Below are 24,828 nucleotides of genomic sequence, written 5' to 3' on the forward strand. Positions count from 1 at the left end.
GAGCATTGTGTCTAGAGAGTCCTTACAGTATAGTGTATATAGAGCCTGCAAGGTTAGTAAACTCTGTACAGTATAGTGACTATAGACTATAGTGTATATAAAGACGTCACTGTATAGTGTATGCTGAGTTTATACAGTATAGTGTATAGTCCATAGGGTATATTGTATGTATAGTCTATATAAAAAGTATAGTGCATATAGAGTCTGCATAGTGCTTTGCATCTGTAGAATATAATATATATAGAGAGTCTGTATACTATAACTATTGTATATCTATACAATGCTTAGAGTCTCAATATATAGTCTATATAGTGCGTAGAGTATAAACAGTACAGTATATATAGAGTCTGTACAGTATAGTGTATATAAAGTTTAAATTGTATATAGAGTGTGTATAGTGACTATACATCTGTATATCTGTACAGTACTGTGTGTATATATAGAGTCTGTACATTATAGGGTATATAAAGTTTATATTGTATATAGAGTGTGTATGTGACTATGCATCTGTATATCTGTACAGTACTGTGTATATATAGAGTCTGTACAGTATAGTGTATATAAAGTTTATATTGTATATAGAGTGTGTATGTGACTATGCATCTGTATATCTGTACAGTACTGTGTATGTATACAGTCTGTACAGTAAAGTGTATATAAAGTTTATATTGTATATAGAGTGTGTATACTGACTATACATCTGTGTATATCTGTACAGTACTGTGTGTATATATAGAGTCTGTACAGTATAGGGTATATAAAGTTTATATTGTATATAGAGTGTGTATGTGACTATGCATCTGTATATCTGTACAGTACTGTGTATGTATACAGTCTGTACAGTATAGTGTATATAAAGTTTATATTGTATATAGAGTGTGTATGTGACTATACATCTGTATATCTGTACAGTACTGTGTGTATATATACAGTCTGTACAGTATAGTGTATATAAAGTTTATATTGTATATAGTGTGTATATTGACTATACATCTGTATATCTGTACAGTACTTTGTGTATGTATACAGTCTGTACAGTATAGGGTATATAACGTTTATATTGTATATAGAGTGTGTATGTGACTATGCATCTGTATATCTGTACAGTACTGTGTATATATAGAGTCTGTACAGTATAGTGTATATAAAGTTTATATTGTATATAGTCCATATATCTGTACAGTACGGTGTATATAGAGTGTTTTTATAATCTATAGGTAAAATATTTTTTTAACCAGGAAAGTTCCCCTGTGCACCGCTAGGTGGCGACCTAGCTCCAGCCTTGAGCCGCTTCTCGGCCGGTTGCTGTGGGAGGCTGAGGGTAGGGAGTGCCTGGAGAAGCTTCTTGCTGCCTGGCATCTTCCTAGTGACGAGTCCCTGCTGCTGCTGCTGCTGCTGCTGTCCCTATTGTGTGATCACATGTGCAGCTCACACCTGCGCTGGGCATTACTGGAGCTGGTGATATCTGGGTGGCAGGGAAGCAGTCTGATGCCATCCTCAGCTGGGGGCACAGCCTCAGCACAGCACAGCCAGAGTTGGGCACCACTTGTTGTAAAGTTTTCTTATGATGGAACTTCTGGGATGATTCTGGATGAAGAATGAAGTCCTGATGGGGAAGCTGGATGCAAGGCATATACTGTGGGGAAGCTGGATGCAAGGCATATACTCTGACTATTACTAACCTGCTCTGTGCTAAGTAATAAAAGTAACCTGGAGATGGTGAGTCCTAGGGTTTGGCTTCCAGCAGTGTCAGCAGGACTTTTTGGGGTCTGACCTTTCACCCCATTCATGCACAGGACTGTCACTCTTGGAGGGAACATGGAATTCCATCAAAAACTTGGATGACCAATTGTTGGTGTGTGATGAGAGAGAGAGACCTCCCAGCTCTGCAGCTGCTGCCTGGCTCACTGTAAGGGAGTGGTTACCTTGAGCCCAGTCCTGAGCTGCTGAGCAGAGATCACACATCCTAAACACATCCTCCCAGGGTCACACAAGCCTAAGCAGGTAAACTCCTCTTCTTCTCCTCTTCTCCTTCTGGACCAACCAAAGCCTCCCAGTGTATAGATCCAGAGCAGCAACAGCAGCTGGGGGTGGACTCCCCCTCTTTTTATGTGTGCCTCCCACTAAAACAACATGAGCTGGGTCTTATACTGGACTTAAACCCCAGGGCTAGAGCAGAACAGGCTGTGGACTTTATTCTAGAATTTATCCTCATATTCTGGACAAACACTGTAAGTATCTCAGCCTCTTTTTTTGCTTATAAAGAAGCATTGACTTCTGGGGGTTCTTCTTGTCCCATGCAGAATAAGTGCCCCCCCAACTAAAGTCAATGGCATTAAACCCTTTAAGCTGTCAATCCAAAAAGTTGGAGCTGAGGCAAGACATAGACCATAGATTTATACTAGGTGTCTGGAAGGTAGAGGACCCCTATAACATCAGAGTTTGCTCCATCCAGCTGTAAGATGGAGTAATAAATCCCATTAGCACATAGCTTCTTGCTCTCTAGAATAATTACTCTTCAATTAGATTACATGGGATGGGTGCAAAAACCAGGCAGAAGTAGTTCTCCAGCTGCTGAGTAGAGAGCTCATCCTGCCCATGTGCTTATGTAAGTGAATTATCCTGCTGGATGGCTGCTCTGCCCTCACTGCATTGATCTCATCCTCTAGGTTAATGTCTGATTCATTGGGCTGTGTCTGTCATTGCTACTAGTGATATTATTATTATATCCATGCTGGGGTGGGGACTGGTGCTGTGCTGGTCTTATCTCTCCTATGTACTGTGACCAGTGTTATTTCTACTATGACTTTTTTGTAGTATTACTTATAACTATATTATATCTTAATGGGATGTGTCATTGCTGCTAGCCATGCTATACCATCCTAGTGTGATTGCTATTAGTGTAGTGTTATATGTTGTATCATGCTATTATTATGCTTACACTACTACTACTATACTGGTAAAAGTTTATTATTAGTATATAGCAGAGAATTATAGAGTACTATTTCACTGGGATGTGTCATTGCTTATAGTGATATTATTATAACCATACCATTATACTACTATTATATATATATATATATATATATATATATATATATATATAAAATATTATTAGGAATATTATTATAACTTCTGCCCAACATTTGAACTATATAATAAATACTATATATACCACTGTAATATATATACATATATATATAAAACTAAATACTATATATACTACTATAATATATATATATATATATATATGCTATACTACTACTTCTATAATATTATTATTGCTAGGTATATTATAGATGTTATACCCTTATAGTTACTATATAGTATTAAGCACACCATTAGGATTACTATTAGTATACTCTCATTATATATAGCAACTATAATATTACTCTTGTAGTAGTAAGTTGTTGTTATACTATAGTTAGTATTGATATTATTACTTCTACTATCACTGCTTTATTTTGATTGTTACTCTTATACTTTTTTTTGTTACTGCCATAGTATAGTATGATAGCATGACTCAGTGAGATGTGTCTGTCATTGCTGCTGGTGATATTATTATAATCGTATAATTATGATTCTATTATTATAACTATTTGTACTGTTATTACAGCTATCATGATACTTTGGTTATTCTACTATTATTCTCACCACAGTCATCATCATACTTCTATTTTGATCATGTATGATAGTAGGAAGCACAGGGTTATGTCATTGCTACTAGTGGTGTAATACTACTGTAATACTATGCTAGTGTAACTAGTACTACTATGTTATTATGACTAGATATGAACACATTTATTATATTTTTAGTAATAATTCTATATATAACAAATGCTCTGCCATTTCTGTGAAGCCCAATAGGATGCGTAAGGTTATTAATACTTTTATGCTTATTATTACCATCACTTATGATCAGACTTAGCAGCAGTTTTGTTCAGGTAAGGTTAATGTGAGTATATGGGATGGGTCAGCCAAATACATAAGCCCCTCAATATATATATATATATATATATATATATATATATATATATATATTAGTAATAGTAATAATAATGCTTGCATCCTGACTCTGATGATTGATATAACCCTTAGTCTTGTGTCAATAGTCAATGCACTCACTTAAGAAAACACTTAGTGGACATGGACAGGACATCATATCAGACTGTATTGTGCGGAGTGCAGATTGATTATTGCTTTGCCATACAGCAAACCGGAGGATTATCAATACGGTATTAGGTTTCCTCTCTCTCCTCTTTATAATAGTATTACATAAGTAGTAGGGATGAGGGGGGATTTAGCAGCCCATTTTAGAAAGTACAGCCCTAGACTTATGTAGTTTCATGGTGGTCACAATGACTACTGAGGTCATTTAACTCTTTGATTAGCTCAGAAGCCTCACCTGCAGTCCCATGTAAAAATCACAGATATGGAGTCATATAGGAATGACATCTGCTGGGATGGTGCTCAGATCTGATCAGGAGTCGTAACACTTTATTATATTGTATTGTAGGCTGTTCTAGTATGCTGGGTTGGTGATATATATATTTATATATATATCAGGGATGGGCAACATTTGGCCCTCCAGCTGTTGCAAAACTACAACTCCCATCATGACCTCGACAGCCAAAGCTAAAGCTTCTGCTGTCTAGATCATGATGGGAGTTGTGGTTTTGCAACAGCTGGAGAGCCGAAGGTTCCCCATCCCTGCTATAGAGGCTATAATTGACATGCCTGATAATGATTGTATCATTGTAATAATTAGAAATCAGACTGGATGCGTAGCACCAGACCTGGAGCCCGCAAAGTAATTGCCTTCATTATTGCAAAGGGACTTTGGTTTTGGAACTGGAAAAGTGCAGATTCATTTCAGGAGAGATTTGGATCAATTAGCTGGAAGGATCAGTATTTTTCGTACATCAACCAAATATATCCACAGGCCAAGAACAGGTGGATGGAATGTTAATGGCTGTCTGCTTCCTGCGCTCCCCTCTCGCCTCCTTTATGGGCCTTATTTAGGATTATTCAGCCCCCCCCCCTCAGGTCAGGGATTGACCATTCTCCTGACCATTCACAAGGGGCACAAATTAGTCCCCCTGGGGCCGCAGCGTTCTCTGCACAGACACGACTATGGCTGTAATCCACTATTTCTTCCCTTATAAGATATAATCAGCTTGGTCACCCCTTTCATTTCTATGCTATCCATCATGCTAAGACTATGAGGAAATGTCCAGAGAGAACAATGTCAAGCCTTGTCACAGCAGACGTAGTTTTTTAAAAATTTTTTTTTACGATGAGCAAAAATATTATTTTTTTCAGAATTCTGAATTCTCATTAGGATTTGGAACATTATCATGTAGTTATTGATTTGCAATTTTATATGTCAAGGGAACACTCCAGCAACATAAGGAATGAGACAAAAGTCACCGTAAAATTACACGGCTACTAAACCTGTATAGAGAGAAAGGGGCAGCTGACCATGGTCAAATTTGAGGGTGGGGGGGGGGGGTAGCTTCAAGGTTGTTTGCAACTTTTTCCCATAGGGAAACACTGTAATCATGAGAAGCAATTACTTGGCAATGCTGACACAGCTTATTGTGATACCTCCTTGTTGTTGTCTGTGGTTTTACACAGGAGAGTAGCTAAGCCAAAGGCTGTCTTGGCACGCTGGGAGTAGTAGTTTTGCAACCTCTAGAGAAGCACAGGTTGGCGAACGCTAACCTATTGCATTTTATTAAAGGGGTACTCCAGCAGCAACAACAAAAAATCAGATCAACTGGTGCCAGAGATTTATAATTTACTTCTTTTAAAAAAAAATCTCCAGTTTCCCAGTACTTATCAGCTGCTGTATATCCTTTAGGAATTGGTGTATTCTTTCCAGTCTGGAGAGTAGGAGAGGTTTTCTGTCGAAATTTGCTACTGCTTTAGACAGTTCCTGTCCCGGACAGGGATGGCAGTAGAGAGCACTGTGTCAGACTGTAGAGAATACACCACTTCCTGCAGGACATACATCAGCTGATAAGTACTGGAAGACTGGAGATTTTTTAATAGAAGTAAACTACAAATCGCTGGCACTTTCTGACACCAGTTGACTTGAAAGACAACTATTTTCGCTGCAGTACCCCTTTAAGTAATTTCTAAAACATCTGACAATGCAGCTAATATTAGATGTCAGTTTATGTCTCAAAGTTCAAATTTATTGGAAATGGTGTCAAATCCCTGTTTGGCTCATGTGTTGTCAGAATTTAGGGTAGTATGGTGTTTTGGGGAGACCTTTGCAGTGTTGCACCTGTTATATGCTGACTTAGTCCAGATTGTATTGCATTGTCTAGCTCACAATGTTCTTTCCACTCTAAGCACACTGGCATAGTTGCTTAACCAGGGAAAAATAATTTGCCATTGGGCAGCCGTGTGTAACCGCAATGTTGTGCAAGGGGGTGAGAGGTTGTACTCTACCGGTGTAACATGGCCTCTGAATACCGAATGGGTTTTATTACACTAAATGGCTGTAATTATCCAAATGGGGTTTATAAGATGATTAAAATTTAAATGATAATGTCTATTAGTAATGATGGGGGGGGGGGGGCTGGGGGAAGTAGTAGGGTTGGGGGGGGGGTGGAGTCTGTCCACTTGGACCTCCACAGATTGCTCCATACAACTCCTCCTCATTGCTTTTCCTGCTCTAGAATGGCCCCCACCGGTCTACCAGTGATCAATTCTTATGGATAGATGATTGGTGTTAATGGCCGCGATACCCGTTTAAGAGCTATAGTTACATCATATGGTTTACACAGTGGATCCTATTATTGTAGCTCACGATCTTCCATCCTTCCAACTGTATAGAATGTGTAAATGCCCCCATCAGCTTTATGGATCATGTAAAACAGTGAGATGGTGGAAAATCTCCATTGGAAATAGTATTTGGAATGATAGGCTTCATTGATGTGGATGTAATGTGGGTGCATTTTAGCATCTGTATTATGGCCGTAACGCTGGGACCTCTGAACCGTTCTTAGATCAGCAGAGAATGCTTTGGTGACCTAAGTTCAGTAACAGGACCCCAGAACAGAATTTCTAACAGGGTCCCCTCTCACCGTCACTTAGGGGAGATTTATTAAACATGGTGTAAAGTGAAACTGGCTCAGTTGCCCCTAGCAACCAATCAGATTCCACCTTTCATTTTCTAAAGAGTCTGTTTGGAATGAAAAGTGGAATCTGATTGGTTGCTAGGGGCGACTGAGCCAGTTTCACTTTACACCATGTTTGATAAATCTCCTCTTACTGTTTATAACATTGGTCTCTTCCTAGGTGACATATGGGCCTTAAGGTTGGCATCTAATGTGCATCTGTACTGTGTTGAGCATAAAAAGATCAGACAGTTAAGTTTAAACTGCGTGATCCTTTAGTTCTAGGTCAGATACGAGGAGAGACACATCTCATAGTGGGTTACTAGCCTTCCCCCAGTGAAAACATATCCATGCATGGCTGAACCGATCATGCAGATGACTTTAAGAAGTGAGAAAGATAGCTGTTATGCGATCAAGCAGACTGCTATCTATTGTATTTGCCAGCTTTAAATACCAGGGTCCAGGTGTATCCACCATTCCTCCCCACCACTGATGTGTATCTTAAAGTGATATTGTCACCCCCTTACTCTATGTGTGGTTCTCCCCACCATGCACAAGCTTAGATGCTGCACATTCAATATACACCTGTATAACACTTTTCGGTGTCTTCTTTCTGCTCTAAAATCGCTTAATTTTATCGTTTGAACCTAGGTGGGACATTACGCCAGTTAGGCTCTCTACCCACCTGGGAGATGGAGCCCGTGAAGCACCACCTAGGTGACACTGCCCACCGATAAAATGAAACAATGTTAGAGCAGAAAAAAAAACACATATAAGTGGCCATGAAGATCCTGAGCTAATGGCCGCCCTGAGAGAATTGTCAGTATTCCCTGGAATCTGAAGTATTTGCTCTGTAACAAGAGATGACCAGGATCAATGAACAACACGGAGCATGATACCTGGACAATGAAAATATTCACAGTTAATGTATCTATAGTATTTGCTTCCCCCTCAACAGGAGAGTGTTCTAAGGAGAGGAGCCGCCATATAAATCTGTTTCATTGTCTGTAAATCAGTGTCTTATTTTTCAGCAGTTATTTTTTTTGTCCCAAAAATTAAGCTGTAATCTGATTGGTTGTTTTGAGCAACTGCTCCACATCTGTTTTGAAACAGATCTCATAACTCTTGTTTCTGAATTTTACAGGAGTTTTCCTTTAAAGGAGAAGTCCGGTGAAAATTTTTATTAAAGTATTGTATTGCCCCACATAAGTTATACAAATCACCAATATACACCTATTACAGGAAATGCTTATAAAGTGCTTTTTTCCCTGCACTTACTACTGCATCAAGGCTTCACTTCCTGGATAACATGGTAATGTCACTTCCTGGATAAAATGGTGATCTCACTTCCTGGATAAAATGGTGTTGTCACGACCCGACTCCCAGGGCTGTGCGGGTGGTGGTTGCTGGAGAGGATGATGGCAGAGGGATGCTCAGTGTCCCTCCAGTGCCCTGTATCCCTCAGTGTCCCCCTGCCATCATCCTCTCCAGCAGCCACAGCCCCCACAGCTCTGGGAGTCGGGTCGTGACATCACCATTTTATCCAGGAAGATAAGCCTTGATTTAGTAGTAAGTGCAGGGAAAAAAGCACTTTATGTGCATTTCCGGTAATACGTGTATATTGGTGATTTATATAACTTTTGGAGTGCAATACAATACTTTAATAAAAATTATTGCCGAACTTCTCCTGTAAGTGGACCAATGCTATAGGGGAGAACAACTCTGTACTTAAGCAGTCTGATAGAAAATGTCACGATTTTGTTCTTTCCAACTCCACTTGGTCCCATATGAAATTTGCTCCTTTTCAGACCCCTAGAATTTCTTTTGTCGACCAAGCCCTGTTGTGCTTTAGCAATCCTTACTATAGATTACTTTGTAAAAGGGGGTTAGAGGCACATGATAAATTTCATCAAAATCCAGGATTTAATGGGGTACTGCGGCAATTTATTTTTTCAACTGTTCTTAGAAAGTCTTCCAGTACTTATCAGTTGCAGTATATTCTGCAGGAAGTGGTGTATTATTTCTAGTTTGACTCAGTGCTCTCTGCTGCCACCTCTGTCCGTGACAGGAACTGTTCAGAGCAGGAGAGGTTTTCTATGGGAATTTGTTCCTGCTCTGGACAGTTCCTGTCATGGACAAAGGTGGCAGCAGAGAGCACAGTGTCAAACTGTAAAGAATACACCAATTCCTGCAGGACATGCAGCAGCTGATAGGTATGTGAAGATTTGAGATCAAAACCATTCTTACTATGTACCAAATGCAAAACTAGATTAGTAATACCCTTACTATGTTCATACATAGCAGCTCTACCACCCGACAGGTTAAAGTGATAGCCAAGATTAGACAAACATGGCACTGTTTTCTGGAGTAAAGCCGCCATCTTTTTCTAATCCCAGACATTCACTTAACACTAACTAGTGTTCATATTTTTTTTGCAATGTCCCATTTCTATTAAATTCATACACATGGCTGGAGGGATCTGAGATATCTCCATACATAGATGTAGCTGAGATTTTTCCCGCTTTTAAATGCCAGTTCAGTTTGATAGTTCTTGGCACGGCCACGTAACATGGCTAAAGACTTGGACAGGCTAGAGTGTTTCTGAATGACATTGATAGTTTAATAGGGTTTTTTTTAATAGGGTATTTTAGATTATGTCACATATTTTTATTGCTGAGGTCTTTGCAGTAAGCATGGCCAAACTTCTGAACCATCCTGTTTGCATGTTAGTTAAGACCACAAAATGTGAGCAGATGGGTTGCATTGATCCAGAAGAAATCAAGTGTTCTACATTTAGTAGACGTAGGGGGAGATTTATCAAACATGGTGTAAAGTGAAACTGGCTCAGTTGCCCCTAACAACCAATCAGATTCCACCTTTCATTTTTCAAAGAATCTGTGAGGAATGAAAGGTGGAATCTGATTGGTTACCGGGGGCAACTAAGACAATTCTACTTTACACCAGTTTGATAAATCCCCCTCCCCCCCATAGTGTTAAAAATATTTAATAAAATTTTTTTAGATCTTTATTTTATTTTTCTACACCTTTAGGTTATGTTCACTCATTGTTTTCGAGCTGCTTCTTTGTACCTCTACAAAAATGTGATAGAAATTGTTTTTTTATCTTATAAGGGCCAATATTTATATATATTTTTTTAATTCTTGCGGTTTTTACCCACTGACCACCTAAAATAATCAGCACGTTCTTTATTATAATGTAATTCCAAGAAGAAAGTGGCCTCCAGCTCACAAGGTAATGTATAAAAGTTTTAGTTTATTGGATTATATTAAAAAAACAAGGATATCGACATCCATAAAGACAAGGCGTCATGCTCCTTAGTCATGGCAGTTTGTATCACATTTACCTTGGAGCTGGAGGCTTTGGAATTCTATTGATTCTTTGGAATTCTATTGATTCCATGGAGTCGGCCCCCAATTTGCCTGGCTTGCCTCAACTTGGAAACTTGCTATTACTGATGACCTTACATGGGGAGCTTTGCATTCGTATCTACCCTTTATTTTAATGGCCATGTATGTACTAAGGGACACTTTTTCATAGACAGCACTGTCTAGAGAATCCTTAAAACATCACCTGTTGGGGGTAGTTGAGGGCCGGAGTTGAGAATCACTGCTCTAGGAGACCATGTCCAGTCCAGTCCAGTCCAGTTCCAGGTTCCAGTATGTATAGTATCTGCATTCTTCATTACATGAGAAGTTTCAAAAATTTTGAAGAAACCTCCTGGTGGTTCGTGTTCTCCCCTGAAGGACATATATAAGATGCTTGGCTACAATTTGTACGGGTATTATTTCTGTGCATATTTGTAAAACTTGAAAACCATCATACTTGCCATTTAAAGGGAAACCAACAGACCTAACCTGCTTTTATGTTCCCATAGGGCACGGAATGCTGAGAATGAAGGTAATTTTTTCACCTTCCTCCTCAGCGCTGTTTTTTTTAAATCTTTAATTTAATTACAAGTTTAGTTAGGCCGTCAGGTCCACTGGGGGCGGGACTGCCGGATGAATATTTATCCCGTGCCCTGCAGTGACATCACCCTGGCTGCTCATCACTGCAAAGCAGCGGATAAATATTCATGAAGAGGGGCGGGCAGATGGTGGTAGCCCCAAACCTATGAGGATGAAGGTAATAAAATGAGAGCATAACAGCAGGTCCAATGGGAGCATAACAGCAGGTAAGAGTCTTTCCTTTTAACCCTGAACAGGTCTGGATCTTCTCTGAGTAGCTCTTTAGTCCAGTACTTAGTGGTAGGCAATGGATAACATGAATGGTTCTACCATGTGGACAACTCACCCAGGTGATGGGCTTCTTGGATTTGGCTCCCTGTCATACCTAAACTGAAGGTTTTTCAGTATTTTTCTGTGCACCCTTTACACTTTGTTCATAGGAAATTATGAACATAATAAACACGTATCCTATCATTTAGTTTTCATATAGGCATAAAGCGTGCATTAAAAGCATTAGAAGGAGCTAGTGATATTACTATTAGGGTTTCAGCTCCTGAAATGGCTTCTGTATATAGGTAACAATTAGATACAGTAGTTCTCTGGTGTACATTACATGTCTCTAACAACAACTTAAATTTTAGTTCATACTTTCATCATGTTCAACCTGGTATCTATCTATCTATCTATCTATCTATCTATCTATCTATCTATCTATCTATCAATATATCTATCTTCTATCTATCTATCAATCTATCTATTTATCATCTATCTCTCTATCTTTCACCTATCTATCGTCTATCTATCTACAATATCTATCTATTTATCATCTATCTCTCTATCGCCTATCTATCTACAATATCTATCTATCTATCTATTTATCATCTATCTCTCTATCTATCTATCTATCTATCTATCTATCTATCTATCTCTCATCTCTATCTACACTTTCTCCTATCTATCTATCTATCTATCTATCTATCTATCTATCTATCTATCTATCTATCTATCTATCTCCTATCTATCTATCTATCTATCTCTCATCTCTATCTACACTTTCTTCTATCTATCTATCTATCTATCTATCTATCTATCTATCTATCTATCTATTATCTATCTATCTATCTATCTATCTATCTATCTATCTATCTATCTATCGAGGTACAGAGGAGAAAGGAGCCGCACTTCTTCACAGGTGTAGCGGGTGCAGTAGGATGCAAATCCCTTGGCTAGGGGGATCCCCAAGTATCACACGAAAATCCAAAGCACTCCAGCATAAGCACATTTTTGTAATAAACCACTACCTTTTTTCACCTTATGCTGGAGTGCTTTGGATTTTCGTGTGATATCTATCTATCTATCTATCTATCTATCTATCTATTGTCTATCTATCTATCTATCTATCTATCTATCTATCTATCTATCTATTGCCTATCTATCTATCTATCTATCTATCTATCTCCTATCTATCTATCTATCTATCTATCTATCTATCTCCTATCTATCTATCTATCTATCTATCTTTCTTTCCATCTTTCTCCATCTATCTTTTCTCTCTCTCTCTCTCTCTCTCTCTCTCTCTCTCTCTCTCTCTCTCTATTTTTGGGAAGACTATCACTTTATCCAAACCATATGTCCTATGACAATTATTACCACTTCCATCATTTAGAGGGCTTCCACTCTAGAAGACCATTTTCCAGTGCAGTCTAGCTTCCATTATATCTACTTACCTATTGTTTCTGCATTCTTTATTACATAAGAAAGTTAAAAAAAAAAACCTCAAAGAAACCCTCCTGGTGGTTAATGTTGCTCTTGAAGGACATATATAAGATGTTTTACTACAGTTTCATTTCATTTTTGTTGTTTTATATTTGTAAAACTTGAAATCCATCATACTTGCTGTTTAATAGGCTGGGTTCACACACTGTATATTTCAGGCAGTATTTGGTCCTCAAGTCAGGTCCTCATAGCAACCAAAACCAGGAGTGGATTGAAAACACAGAAAGGCTCTGTTCACATAATGTTGAAATTGAGTGGATGGCCGTCATATAACGGTAAATAACTGCCATTATTTCAATATAACAGCCGTTGTTTTAAAATAACAGCAAAAATTTGCCATTATATGGCGGCCATCCACTCAATTACAACATTATGTGAACAGAGCCTTTCTGTGTTTTCAATCCACTCCTGGTTTTGGTTGCTATACAGCCTCACAAATACAGCCTCAAATATACATAGTGTGAACCCAGCTTATAAGTCTGAACAGGTCTGGGTGTACCTTTGAGAAGATTTTTAGTTTAGTGCTTTGTTGTGGGCATTTTATGACAAGGTGAGAACTGGTTTTCACTCATTAGACATGATGGTTCCATGTGGACAACTTATCCAGGTGATGGACTTCTGGTATCTGGCTCCATGTCATATCTAATCTGAAGGTTTTGCAGCATTTTGCAGTGCTCCCTTTACACTTTGGCCATACAGGTTATGAACATATTACACGTATCCTATAATTTCTTATAAGCATAGAGAGTGCATTAAAAGCATTAGTAATATGTCTGTTTCCTTCTATTAGGGTTTTAGCTCCTGAAATGGCTTCTGTATATAGGTAACAATTAGTTCTCTTGGTGTACATTACATATCTCATTACTACTGCGATTTTAGTTCATACTTTCATCATGTTCAACCTAGTATCTATCTATCTATCTGTCTGTCTGTCTGTCTGTCTGTCTGTCTATCTATCTATCTATCTTATATCTACATCAATCAAACTACATTTTATTTCTTTCTTATTTATATCATATATATGAATTAATATTTTAATCAATCAATCAGTAGATGTCATGTGACATGATATACTATGTATATGCTGTCATCTTCCCTGAGAGGACTACTGTTCTAGAACACCATTTTTCAGTCCATTGTATCTATTACCTATTGTATCTGCATTCTAGGGAAACCTTCCGGCCTATGGTAAAGTTCCCACTTAAAGGACATCCAGTGAAACGTTGGATTACGAGCATAATTCGCCAAGAGAATGTGCGTGTAATCCAATTCACTCGTATATCAAAGCTAATTTTCCCATTAGAAATAATTGAAATGCAGACAATTCATTCCACAACCCAAAAGTAAAGTAGTTAAGGTGCTCAGTTTCGATAAAGAACACACTATCAGTAAAGAAGGGGTTAATCAGTTAAGTCTCCCTCCACACATGACTCCCCAGGTGGTGCTGGTACCTGTTGGTAGTATCTGCTGCTGCTGCTAGTGCCGGCTGCCTAGAGCAGCTATCGGTGAAGGGGTCAATTCAGGGGTCAGAGGGAATCAGCGGTCATACACCATCCAGCGTCACATGTAGGCAAGATGGTGGCACCCCATGCGGGGAAGCATCGGGTATAGTCCGGAAGAGAAACATAAAAATTAACATACTGAGGCACTTCACCTGCTTGTTTACAGAGTTACAATTTTTTTTTTTAATTATTAGCTTGCCTTGCAGAATGCCCTCAGGCCTTGTACTTGTAATCCAAGCTTTCACCGTATATAAGATGTTTTACTACAATTTCTCAGGGTATTTTCGTTGTGCATATTTGCAAAACTTGAAATCCATCATTATTGCCATTTAACCCCGAACAGGTCTGTACTTCCTCTGTGCGTAGCTTTGAGTAGCTCTTTAGTCCAGTACTTTGTTGTGGGCAATCGATGACGTGACTGGTTCTTAGGTATGCAGCTTTTATAGCCTGCGGCTAAGGTGAGTATACAGGTCAGGTGTCCATTACCTGGCCTCCACATGCCATCACATTTCAGACATCACTGGACTGCTGGACATGACTTTACAGGTTTCATTGGGCCATATAGATTGTCACTTTAAAGATTATAATTGTTTTGCGATGTACTTGCCTTACCTATACATTTGACAAACCACAGATGGATGCCATTATATAGGCGTACAGCGGCCTCTGTCATCTCTACGCTCCCAAAAACATATACTGCTCTCTTGTCCATCCACTTACTTTAACCATATATCAATTTTAGTGGGTTTATGCAATCATCTGTAGGCTAAATGAATACACTGTTGCTAACTATAGATAGAATGGTAGCATGAACGTTAGTGAACCTATAAAATATTCCCATCCCTTTCACTGAAAGCAAGTGATAGTGGTAAGAAATGGATTCACATAGTATACATAGTAGATTGCATAACCTTCATTATACAACCAATATGCTCATCTTGCATAAAATATTAAATAAACTATAGTTTAGATGTCCATTGTACAGCCATAAATAAAAATTTCATGTGTATAGAGTTTGTATATGGTGATGTAACTGCTGTGCCCACTCGCAGCAGAACATGCATTGATGCTATGTAATGTGCAGTCCAGTATTCACACCAATACTGGGGCCTGTATACTGTACATTCTCATGATTTCTTTTATTATTTGCACTTCTGTGATCATATTGCTGTCATTTGTTAATGTTAAATGGATTTAACATAAATTTTTGGACTGAAATGTCTTAATGACCCAAACCCAGACCAATCAAAACTTTTGGGATGTATCCTGGACGAAAGATGATTTATTTCAGAATAGGGGCACTATAGAGCAATGGATAGAATAGGGTGGAGAACCTCATCATTTCTTTATTGTCATTTCATTAAAAATCCATTGTATCGAGTATGTTTCCTAATGGTCCTATCTGTTTCATGCACATAATGGGAAAAATCAACGTCCTGAGTGCCCAACGTGGTTTTGGGCAGAATGACCATTGATTTAGATACAGAATAGGAGCAGATTTTATGTCAACATAGACCCTAGTTACTTATACCTAGTTGCCCAAAGACCCCAGTTACTTATACGGGAATTCTATAAGAGCCCTGAGGTTGTATGACGGCTCCACACAAAATCAACCGTACAACTGAATCTAAGAAACTCTAATGTATTCTGTCAGAGAAATATGATTCCTTCTGCACCTATAAGGCTATGTTGACACATTGTTGAAATGACGTCTGTTTTTAGTGGACGGTCATCATTTAATGACAACTAATAATAATAATTTTTATGGCGCCAACAGATTCTGCAGCACTTTACAATTCTATATAACGGCCCTTATTTTATAATAACGGACGTTGTTTATATTGTTTTATGACAGCCATTACTATCAAGTAACAGCTGTTATTCGCCGCTAAATGATGGCTGTCCAATAAAAACTGCCGTCATTTCAACAATGTGTGAACAGCAGGGAAAGCGTCCGTCTTGTAATATTGATGATCGCTAATAATGAACATGATCATTATTAGCAGCTGCCAATATTATGAGACAGCCGCCTTTGCACGCTATGTTCCCGAAGTTTGATCATAGCCCAAGACTGTTTTTCTTTACTTCTTTATCTGCTCGTCACTAAGAGAAATCTGTCTTCACCATAGCGAAGACAGGTTTTCAGTTGCCCTCCCACCCACAATCTCATGAAGTGGGTTCTGAGCCAGCCATAAGCGTGAAGCAGTGGGTTGTGCATGCTCACCATTCTTTTCATGCACAACCTGTCCCTCCGTGATCATATAGTTATCCCCTATCCTGTGTATAGGGGATTATTCTGCAAGTTGGGAAAGCCCCTTTAAGAAAAGTGAGATTTAGAAGAGGAAGTCATAAAATATATGTATTTACACCATAAGATCTATGAGAACACTATAGTCTCCAGCTCAGGAGTATCAATCGGTGTAAGTCTTCAAAAGGAAAAAAAATGGAATTGTTAGAGAGGTTGAGTCATCCATGTATTAAATTGATCTAAAAAGACACATCAAATGAACTTTGATCAGCGATATCCCAGCCCAGAGACAGAAGTGTTAAGTTCCTGCAGCCTGGCAGGTGGAACGCGGCGTGCCATAGGGCGCTTGGCATTTCCGCTTATTCCCCAGTCAGGGAAGGAAAGGCTGCGTTCTTGCCTGTCACACGTTTTGACGACAGCTGCCACTTGCCGCCGTACCAGGGCCCTGTGCACGAGCTCCAGGAATCAATCAGTGCAGGGCTGCAAGGCTCAGAGGTTGGGTTGCTTGCTGACTTGTTGTCTCATGTTAATGTTGTTGTCGCGGTTCTCACATTGTTCTGCTTCCTATGACCACACAGCAGCAGCTGTTAATACTATCCGTCACACTGTCAAACAAAAAAGCTTTGGGAAAAAAAAGAATGAGTTATATGTTCTAATCCAGGGGGAGATGAATGGGAGATATATGCAAAAGACTTTCCACATCAAAGGGGCATAGCGATATGTCAGTCAGCGTATGGCTTTCGTGGACGATCCCAAAAATTCCAGCAATCTTGGACATAAAAGATGTATTTTATAATATGTAATTGACTGCGTAATAACACCTTCATCTACTCAGTCTGCCCCTACATATTAGAATGATTATAGACTTTTATTAGGTTTTGTCACCTGGAAGAGGACCTGTCATGTTGCCTGACAAGTTTGTGTTAATAAATGCTTGTATTTCTTTTAAAACAGGGATGGGGAAACTTCAGCCCTACAGCTGTTGCAAAACTACAATTCCCATCATGCCTGGGTAGCCAAAGCTTTAGCTATAGCCTACCTATTGTAGGGGCTTTTGGTGATGGACAGGGTCTGCATGGACTGCCATGGACTGTGGTCTGTGGCTACTTAGCCTTATACACAGCAAGCTGTGATTTCCTGCATGTTCTGACCTCTCTCTAATCATAACCAGTAATAATCCTGTTGCCAGTGTGATGTCCCACCACAGGTGTTTTTGTCTCTCCTTTGCACCTCTCAAAAAGCTTCCTCTTTCAGGTTAAAAGTGGTAATGAGGTAGTTTACAGTTTCGCCACTAGATGTCAGTGTTTTATATTTCTATGTATTGCACAGCTGAAGTCAGTAATGGGTTAAGGTTTTATGTGTACCATGTGTTATTCTAGACCAATAGAAGGTGCTCTCTACTTCTAACCTATCTCTTTTCTCCTTTCTTATGCACACACTCATCCCCAACACTCACAGGGAAGCTTACTTTAGGCCCTTGTAGGAGGAGACACTGGTGGAGGAAGTGCACAGTCAGTTCTCACCAGTCTCTTAGAGAGACAAGACGCAAAAACCTACTGTTCCTGCTGTAGTTAAGCCAGGGCCTGGCTGATTCAGATGTGCAGATGCAGATAGAGACAACCAGTTATTTTACCACTACTACTACTACATTCAGTATGCAGTGCTGATCACTTTAAAGAGAGAGGAGTCCAGGAACATCCTAACCCACGCCGAAAACACGTCTAAAAAGTGCAGGGCAGTATCCTGAACACAAGAGGAACTAGCCTGGATAGGACAAAGCTACTGTAAACAAGGTCTTCGTATCCTACCCAGGTAACTGGGACACCCCCGGACACTTAGCTAAGCCCAGATAACCATAGCTGGGGCTTGTAGTACCCTGACAGGACGGGTCTACACAAGGTCACAAGGTGGTCAGACACGGTCTAAACACAACTACAAGTACAAGTAAACTTTTCACTACAAAGTATATCTCTCCAAGTTCTGGCAGAGTACATTGCCACACTGGGTTTGGACTCCTTCGACAAACTCTTCTCCTCTACTCAACTCTCCAAGCACAGCTACAAATACCTCTCTTCTACTCTACTTCTCCAAGCACCTTCTTAAGCACGAGTTTAAGTATTAAGAGTCTGTACTAAAGATTTATCTATTCTACAAAAGTGTGTTGTACTGCTGAAAGACTATTTTTACAACACTGGGACTTTGTCATACTTCGTACACTCCAGCTGCAATATTGTAGCTCGCTGATCGTTTGCCCGAACGGGAAGAGCTGCAGGTCAGCGGTGGCTGTCAACGAGATCCGGGAGAAACGCAACAGAGGCACGAGGACAGTTGAGTTTAGGTTGTTTATTATTAACCCTCTACACACACTTACTGACTTTTTTTTTTCGTTTGGTGGGACTTGGGCCTGGTTCACCTTTAAGTAATCTATTGCATTTTTTTGTATATTTTTTGTATGTTTGTATATTTTTTGTATATTATATGCATAATTTTTGTAGATTTAATCCCTTGAATGCCTTGAAAGGATGTGTACATGAAATATACAAAAATGATAACGAAAAAATGCAATACCTTACTGCAGCAGGTAGGAGATATAACTGACGGCTGAAAATAAAAATACATATATATATATATATATATATATATATATATATAAATAAATAAATATGTGTATATATATCCCAAGCCTTGACAGGCAGCGGCGCCCCTGGATAAAAAAATACTACTAGCACTCCTTCTATGTTTGATGCCTCTAGGTCTGCGACAACTACTCCCACTGGCTTTAAATAGTCCATGACCCAAAAGCTGTATTCTTTTATCATCTGCTATTTACTTTACACAACTGGTAATATACAAGAATCTAGAAGAAGTAACTTTCCCTCGTAACTGCTGTGTTTACTATGCCTATGTATTTGGTATCAGTGGTGCACTTATTGTGGCAGTAGTCATGTATGATATAACTATGGGTGCACACATCCTAGGTTACAGTATACGCTATATCCCTGCTTTTCTGCTGCTCCTTTCATTAGCTAAGCAAACACATTATAAACAACTGCTAAAAAAAGCTCACAGGTTAATCAAACAGCAACATGGGCACAAGGGGGAAGGGATTATACACGCAGAGAACACAAGGGAATTTATCACATCACAATTGCCATACCTGTGTTTTAAGCCGATGCAAACTGTGAGCAGCAAAAATAGCACATTTTCTTTCATTCCTTTTTTTTTTTTTTTTTTTTTAGATTATAGCTTGAATTGTGCTTAAAACTATTATTACTCTTAGAGGACATGCTTGTGTGTCTAATAATTTTATGTTGAATCCTTTTTTATTGTCTTATGTTTTAGAAACGATTAAACAATGTAGTATTCTTAAGAAGGGGGGTAGAGGCTCTTTCATAAGTTGTAAGTAATGTGGGTTGTTGCAAGACAATGTGTTGACTAGTGGTGAGCGAACTTACCAAATGCTTAGGTTCGTCCAAAACTGAGCGGCTACAGAAGTTGGATGCAGCCCTAGCCATCTCCATATTCTCCAGCCATCGTGAGTCAGATGCCGAACATCTAGATTCGGATGAGCCTGAACACTCGGTAAGTACGCTCATCACTAATGTTGACCCATTGTGCAGCTGAGCTGAATTGGCTTTGGACTACGCTAGTTTTCAACCTTTATCCTGCTCCAAGATGCAGAAGCTGGATACGTGCTACTGGAGGACACCAGGTTATTCCACAAGGATGGTCATGGTGTCCAGGGGGTCAGGCATAGTCCACAGTGTAGGACATACAGCATGGTCAACTAGGATCAAGAAACGTCACCAACAGACAAGATGATAGAGGCGGGCAGAAAAAAGGCTGGGTGAGCGATCTGGGTTGGTAGTAGGAGAGATGGTGTCGTACGGGAGAGATCAGGCAGAGATGGGAACCAGAAGATGAACACTGGTCAGGGAAGCAGGATAACAGGGAAGCAGGATAACATATAGAACACCTGTGCAACTGGACACCCGATACCACAACAATGCTCAGGCTTCAGGAAACAGAGCTAAGATTGGAAAGGGATAGATTAGGTAAAGCACACTCTCCCTTTAAATATTGTCAAGGGCATGAGCAGGCTCCCTAGGGGCAGCATTACAACTGCAGCAGAGAGTGCAGAGTGGCAGCAGTAGCAGGGGAGCGCGGGCTGGGCGGGGGTAAGAGACAGAACACCATCAGGAGTCGTCTGCCAATGTTACAGCAGTATTCATCTTCATCAGCATCATGTGTGGGACCTATATGTGAATCGGCCCATAAAAAATACACAGTAATGGCAAGTAATGGGATTTTGGTCAGTTCCAAATGGTGTTCTTTGCTTGACCTAGGGGACGCATTACTGTGTCAGAACATGAGCCCACTGGAGGATACTGGTGGGACGGTGTGACCTTGTCTACATAAGTGCTCTCATGCTTGTTTCTTCTTCTTTGTTGGAAATGTAATACATTTCCTGATGTTCTAGGTTTCCTTTGTTGCTATGTACAACCTTGTACATGGTAATCGAACCTTCAGCCTATAATATAAAGGTTTAGAGATGTAAACCCTTCATAGAATATGAGAATATTTTACAAAGGGATGACCTGATGTACCACCACACACAACCATTGAACAGGCATGGTGCTGTTTATGGAAGAGAGCATCCATGTTATTCTTATCATAGATAACCTTTAATATTAACTCATTGTGAGGCTTATTGAAAAGCCCGATCTTTGATTCCTAGTTCCTATTTCTTTAATTTTTGAGACAATACCGTATAATTATCCATCTTGAGTCATGCGGCCATCTTCTCTTTGTTTCTAGTCTATTAGCTCTCCATCGGGTTTGCTCTTCTGGTCTTTGTCGGGTATAGTACTGTACTGTGAATGCTTCTCGCCGCTTCATAGACGCACTCTACGAGCTGGTAGCGGAATGAAGGAAGGTCTCTGTTTTGTTGGTGTGATCTGAAGGTTATTACAGATGGTTTTCGGTAACAGCTTTCCATCAAAAGCCTCGTTGTGGTGTTTGATGTGTAATCATTGATGACTTCTTACTTTCAGCGATGGGAAAAGGAGCTTTAACTCTTTAATGCAAAATCACATACATGTACTTTATGATGTGTGGGACGATGACGGCAACTGCGCCTATATGGTCATCCAGAGTAGGCTGTCTGTGATTGACCAGAAAGTGCTTAAAGGGGTGCTCTAACATAAAAGAAAATTCTGCGGAAGCATATAGCATTGCTTACCTGTCTGTGCCAGTCCTGAAACAATCAAAATCTATTTGTATTGTGGGTTTTTAGCCTTATTTCTCACTACTTCCTGCTTAAGCAGCTGCTCAGTACTACAACTCCCGAAATGCATCAATCATTTTCCCTGAAAGGAGAAATGCAGTGAAAATTTTTATTACAGTATTGTATTGCCCCCGAAAAGTTATACAAATCACCAATATACACTTATTACGGGAAATGCTTATAAAGTGTTTTTCCCTGCACTTACTACTGCATCAAGGCTTCACTTCCTGGATAAAATGGTGATGTCACGACCCGACTCCCAGAGCTGTGCGGGCTGTGGCTGCTGGAGAAGATGATGGCAGAGGGATGCTCAGTGTCCCTCCAGTGCCCTGTGTCCCTCAGTGTCCTACTGCCATCATCCTCTCCAGCAGCCACAGCCCACACAGCACTGGGAGTCGGGTCGTGACATCACCATTTTATCCAGGAAGTGAAGCCTTGATGGCGTAGTAAGTGCAGGGAAAAACAAGTTATAAGCATTTCCCGTAATAACTGTATATTGGGGATTTGTATAACTTTTGGGGGGCAATACAATACTTTAATAAAAATTTTCACCGGACTTCTCCTTTAACTCTTTGACCCTGTATACTTTCTCTCCCTCAGCACTACTGCCAGTTCCCCACCAAGAGATGCTACAGAACTTTGCATAAGACAGCAGAACATTGAACCTGCTGTGTTCAACCCCTGTGTGCTTCTCTGTCTGTGGCATTATCTAGCATGCTGTAAAACAACTTTATTATTCTCTTAATGGCCCAATGAAGGTATATGTGACAGGTTGATGTGGGCTGTAGGGGCTAGTCAGACTTGAAGACATCACTCAGGGGCTGTACTTCCCAGTTGCTGTCAGTCTAATGCTGCCTGGTGCTACTGACCACTTTCTGGTCCCTCGAAACAAGAAAGTGTCCGCTCAGCCAATCGCAGGCTGTACTAGTGACCCATGGTGAGTGGTGTATGCTGTTTCTTGTTCTTGTCTTTGGACCTGCAGTCATCCGAAAGCTACCTAAATCCCGACAGAACCATCATAAAATCTATATATCACAGAACTCAGCATCTCTCCCTCTATCATATCCTGCTGTGAAATACGACAGCCTTAAAGGGGTTGTCCAGCGAAAATCTTTTTCTTTCAAATGAACTGGTGTCAGCAAGTTATAGACTTGTAATTTACTACTATTAAAAAAAAATCTCAAGTCTTCCTATACTTATCAGCTGCTGTATGTCATTCAGGAAATGTTTTATTTTCAGTCTGACACAGTGCTCTCTGCTGACATCTCTGGCCGTGACAGGAACTGTGCAGAGCAGGAGAGGTTTTCTATGGGATTCATAGAAAACTAAGACAGAGTTCCTATCTCGGCCAGAGATGTCAGCAGAGAGCACTGTGTCAGACTGAAAATAAAACAATATTTCCTGCAGGACATACAGCAGTTAAGAAGTATGGGAAGACTTAAGATTTTTTAATAGAAGTAAATTACAAATCTATATAACTTTCTGATATCAGTTCTGAAAGAAAAAGATTTTTGCTGGACAACCCCTTTAATTCACCTGATAGGTTCGCTTTAAAGGGGTTATTTAAATCTAGTATCTGTCTCGTTCCTATTTGGATATGGCTGATAGAAGTCTCTTTATTTTATACCTCGGCCTAGTTATTGACTGTACGGTAGATGTGAACAAACTGTACACAGGAGGGAAGGACAGCAGGGTTATATTAAGTCACATAGGCAGCTATGTTCCAGGCAAAAAAGACACAGGTGCTTGCTGAGTGGCTGCTCTAGTTATTAGTATATCAATATAGCATGAAGACATAAAGCAGCATTAGGGATCTTAGGTAATGCCACAGAGAACAGGAAATGCAGAGCAATGGACGCTCATCCTGCCTGCGCTTGCTAATGCTCTATAACAATTACAATCCCCCCAGCTATTAAATCTTTTTCTAAAAGTTACTTCTGTATAGAGCGGGCTTAATGTTATTGGATGGAGGCCACTTATCATGTAGTAATGAAGTACATGGGGATGGGTGGAGATGGAAGGTCTGCAGAGTTAAAAAGAAGAGATTTTTTTTGCCAACTATTTTATATTGTTGTTGTATTATTTCTCTAGGATATTTATTCAGAATTGATTGAGGAGTATGTGCCCTAGGTATAGGAGAAGCATCAGGCATGCAACCTGTGGCCTGTGCTGTTTTACCAGCATTTAAAGATATTATTTACAGAAATCCCCATGGACAGAGGCAAAATAGACCGTCCCAGACCCTATTCACTATAATGGGAGAGTTCTATGGGCATGTTCTGTGACCTGTGCAGAGGTCATTCTGCAGGGAGGGGGAGGCTGAGCGGTGAATGGTGTCTGATCTATACACTGGTGTCACCTTTCTCTGTAATCCTGTCTGTGATAATCAAGAGGATGCTGCTGAAAAGTGATCTCTACAGAAGAGAAAGTCAATTTAGTTTTAGACCTAGTGGCCAGATTGAAAACTGCCAGATTGTATTTTACATAAAAAAGATAATAATTCTTACAAAATGTATTTAACATAAATCCTTGATTTAAACAATAGGTCACTTTCTGCTAAACTGTGTCTAGAGGAACCAATTTGTCCATGTTAAGTCATATAGGAATATAATAACAGAAAAGAAACATAAGCCAATGAAGAGCTTACTTAAAAATATAATTTTTTTCTTTTTTTTGTGGAGAATCGAATAATCGAATATATTTACTTTTAGCTCCTTTTCAGTCTTTATTTTATTGGTAGCTGTCCCTCCATTCCATTAAAGGGGTTGGTCACCCAAAAAATGTTTTCTTTAAAATCAACTGGTGCCAGAAAGTGACAGAGTTTTGTAATTTACTTCTATTAAAAAAATCTCCAGTCTTCCAGTACTTACCAGCTGCTGTATGTCCTGTAGGAAGTGGTATTCTTTCCAGTCTGGAGAGC

The 24,828-nt window shown here is 39.6% G+C and overlaps 1 protein-coding gene across 1 annotated transcript in view; it reads left to right on the forward strand.

Moving 5' to 3' along the window:
- The first annotated feature begins 2,145 nt into the window (after window positions 1-2,145).
- LOC138783756 (sodium channel protein type 5 subunit alpha-like) overlaps window positions 2,146-24,828 on the forward strand; it is a 317,116-nt gene continuing 294,433 nt past the window's right edge. Inside the window, exon 1 of the mRNA XM_069958852.1 lies at window positions 2,146-2,231. The gene's annotated coding sequence lies outside the window, so the exon portion shown is untranslated. The remainder of the gene's footprint in view (window positions 2,232-24,828) is intronic.

Source organism: Dendropsophus ebraccatus, chromosome 2, assembly GCF_027789765.1.
Source record: "Dendropsophus ebraccatus isolate aDenEbr1 chromosome 2, aDenEbr1.pat, whole genome shotgun sequence".
Lineage (NCBI taxonomy): Eukaryota > Metazoa > Chordata > Amphibia > Anura > Hylidae > Dendropsophus > Dendropsophus ebraccatus.